The 4,168-nt window shown below is 29.5% G+C and overlaps 1 long non-coding RNA gene across 1 annotated transcript; it reads right to left on the minus strand.

The window, feature by feature from the left end:
• Positions 1-2,386: 2,386 nt before the first annotated feature.
• On the minus strand, positions 2,387-3,591 carry LOC146941387 (uncharacterized). The gene is made up of 2 exons (XR_015032352.1): positions 2,822-3,591; positions 2,387-2,692 (listed from the first exon to the last, which is right to left on the minus strand). It is a non-coding gene; the product is annotated as an uncharacterized LOC146941387 (long non-coding RNA).
• Between the last annotated feature and the right edge of the window lie 577 nt (positions 3,592-4,168).

Genomic DNA, 4,168 nt, shown 5'->3' on the forward strand with positions numbered 1-4,168 from the left:
ATGACAAACAAAAGTCATACACCACATCTCAAACCAAAATCTTAAAACTTTCGATATATGACTCACACTTGAACATAACAATTTCTCCCTCAAGTGCGAGTCGCACACATCTTATTATACTTGCACACCATTGTTACCAATGAAACACGCCTCTCGAGTGCATTGTTAGAACGACTTTCGATAAAAGGATCCAAAACCATAATTTCACCCCACTTGGTCCCCATCAAGTCAAACCAGAGCTCAACTACCATTTACTGGGAGAGTTAAGAGGAGTGTTGAGAGAAACAAATGGTTAATGATCGAGGACAAACAAGAGACCGAGGCACCACATATCCACTAGTTAGGTATATATGTCACCTTTCTTATATATCTAACATTTTAATTCATTCATAATCGATGTGAGACTAACAACTCATTCATGAACCCCAACACTAAGTAGTCATTACTAAGGCAAGTCAAATCAACAAGTTCTTTTAATAGGCAAATGTTAAGGTTAATTAGAACTTGCCGGTAAAGAGATTGAACACTATATCTTTTTTTTTTTTTGACAGTCGACACTATATCTTCTTATTAATACTTATTTAACATTCCAATTAACTTAGTACTATTAGACTACACATTTTAAATCAACAGCTTGATTTTCCGAGCCTATGATGAATGTGCATGTTATGATATATGGGGATGTTCAGGTTACAATCACAAAACAATTAAACTGACAAAAATCAAATTAAAAGCGGAGAGGAAATATGCAAATTAAATTTTGAGCAAAATAACTATGAATTTTATAATTTTTTTTGGCCACACTACATTTACTAAATTGTAAAATGGCCACCAAAATAGTTCCTTTTAATTAGTTATATTTTCATTAAAAAAGATATGAGGTGACACATTGGATAAACAAATGATCTTCTAAGTAGATCCCACATCGATTTACTCAACAAAAAAAAGTAGATCCCACATCGATGCCACATCATTAGAGACTAAATTGTAGTAGTATAACATTTATAAGATACAAATTATTTAATGTACTAGATATTGCGGTGGTAGCCATAAAAATCACTTGAAATACATGAATTCAATGTAAAATAAAAGTTTTTGATAATATGACATTGACGTGGGCTCACGTGGAATACGTATTACTCCCTCTGTTTTTATTCAACCGTCGTTTGATGTTTGATCCTGTATTTTTATTTAATTGTCGTTTTGATATTTTAAGGTATGATTTGTCAATTATACAATTTCTCACTTACTCAAACTCATTTTGAATAAAACTAATTAATCATCCGAAGATAAAACTAATTAATCATATGTATTTGGAAACCTCAAGTTTATTATTTTTTTAACAATTTTTTTTAAACAAACTTTTGATACCTATAATAACGGATCCATCCTATCTATTTGGAAAATTCATGTTTGATTTTTTAAACATTGTTTGTTACATATGAAAGATATGAATTCAAATTTATTGAAAAGAGAAAATATTTTTCAAAGAAATAAAAATTTATTGGTAGATTAGAATGAGGGTATAGTAAAAAAAAAGAGCTCCAAAAATTCACTTCTTTAATTTCATGGTAGTATTCTAAAACGTCAGTTAAATAAAAACGGAGGGAGTACCATTTAGTGTGCCACAACATGGGCTTTAGAAACTAACATAAATATTACCTGTTTTAGTTTACATGTCCTAATTTTGGAGAAAAAAATTAGGGACTATTTGAACAATTGCTTAAAATTTTGACAACCAATTTGCCTAGTTACTCTTTAAAAATTATTTTCTTGGTTTAAGTATATTTTTGATCTACTGTCAAAAGTATACTGTAGATCTAAGAGTGTATTTGGTTTTTTTGTTTTGGTCATTTTAATTTTGTTTCTTATGAAGTGGACTTATAAAAAATATATATTTATTACAAATACTAAATCAAAATAAGGAAGACTATAATGAACAAGAGAAGGAAACATTTCCATTTTTTAATAAATACACTTTTTTTTTTTTAATAAAAGAGAGACTTCATACCAATTCATTTTAAAGGGACTAAAACATGGTTTATTACATGGACAAAAACATTTTTTTTTATAAAATAAAAACAAATTTTCTTATATATGCCAAATTATGATTGATATTTATTAAGCTTTGGTTGTGAATAAACAATAATGGGTCAGGTCCTATTAAGTAATTAGCACATGAAAAATATTAGCAAAGAGTGTGATTTCTCTCATCTTTTTGTTCTATACTTTTTAAACTCATAGCCATCAAGTATCAGTGGATTTATTTTATGTTAGGTACACATCTAATTGGAACATACTATATGATCTCATATTTACTTGATTTTTTTTTTATTGGGCTTGGGTAAGACCAACATATATAACAATCTCAAAGAGAGACCAAACATTGAGTTGAACCAGATGATATCCCAAAGTATATTACTGCACTCAAGAGCTTTGAAAATACACACACATATAAGTTATTGTCATGCCATCTAAGTTGATTCAATTTCGCTGGTATACATAAATAGTGCATCCATTGAAATGATCAAATGAACAAAGAAAGAAAGAATGACTAGTATATTATTATATACCGATCAGACAACGATATTCGGCCAAGTTAATTAATTACATGATGATCAACATCCCCTTGAACATACTTGTCACTGCTTGTCTATGTATCCTCCAAATTGATTTTTGATGATGCTTTCTCCTTGAATATGTGAGGACAGAATACAAGCTACAGTTAATGGTTAATAAGTGCAGCCAAACAAAATCAATTAAAAAAGATGAATAAAATCAGAAATATATATATATACTATAATCAGAAGGAGAAAAATACCAGGGGATATGGTTGGACTTGCATATAGAGGAACATAACAGGTATACAGTAACAGTATATGCATGCAGTGAGGTGTACTGGAGTGATATTGATTCGGCTCGTCTTATAATTAAGCAAATGTCATTCATTCATTATTTAATAAGATGAGCAGAAACAACACCACTCCTGTCTACTTCTGCAGAATCAATCTAATATTGCTGATCAGATATTAGATATATATAGGGCAAACTAACTTACAAATAAAGTATATAATATGCAATGAAGCAAACAAGAGTGATATTGATTCGGCTCGTCTGAAATTGATATGAATATGGATGGTTGAAATATAGATGAGCCGGATCAATATCACGCCATGTATACTTTTGCAGCTGAAGCCATATTTATAAAGCTTCTAGCTATAGTTAGTTTTATTTGTGGAAGGAATGACAATTTCTCCCTCCTATAAATAGGACTGACCAAAGCACTGTGGAATATATCATATCATATCTATCTATATTATTATATCTCAAATACTTATCAAGGTATCTATGACATTTCTAGTTTAGCTAGATACCCAACCCAATTAAGGATGTGAGATAACATAATGTCTATAAGCATCTAGAACATTTATCATGATAAATAAGATTCACAAACTAATTAGTCCACTATCAATCAACATGCATTTTTATCATTGATTCTGCATAATGGAGGAGGAGGAGTACTAATTCTTATTTTAGTTACATCTAGCACGTGAAACTACTATATTTATGGATGCCATGTCATCTACAAATAAAAATATATAGTTCATTTTGTCCTAGTTTGTATAAGATAGGATATAGGATATGATAGTACTTACTCACAAAATAAATTAGAACTCTGCTGTCCAATTTAACTACAAAAACTTTTTCATAACATGTGGAATTAGTGGGGGTTAATTAGGGGCGTGAAATGTGATATACATACAAATTTTAAGGGGAACCACTTTGATAGATGGTGGTATACTTTGAATCCGTATTTGAAAATCATTTAAAACATTAAGAATGATTGATGTCATCCTTTGAAAGTAGAAGTTCATGATTTTTTCTTAGTATAATGTTTAATACTATGACTTGATTAATGTGTTAGTTTGGGAAATAAATAGTTTAGTGTTCATCAGAGAAAAATAAGTAAAACAGTAAAAAATTCTCCTAAAAATCGAATTTGAGTATTATTGGAACGATTCGAGTTACTCTTGAATAATATGATTTATTTTTATCAATTCAACATAAATCATTTTTCATTAGAATATGGGTCGAAAGAGAACACAATTTAGTCTATGAAAAAAAAAGGAAGCAAATCTTGGATTGGAAATTGACTTTATAGCATAAG

The sequence above is a fragment of the Medicago sativa genome, chromosome 3, assembly GCF_051527215.1.
Source record: "Medicago sativa cultivar Bolivia chromosome 3, Bolivia_mono, whole genome shotgun sequence".
NCBI classification, from domain to species: domain Eukaryota; kingdom Viridiplantae; phylum Streptophyta; class Magnoliopsida; order Fabales; family Fabaceae; genus Medicago; species Medicago sativa.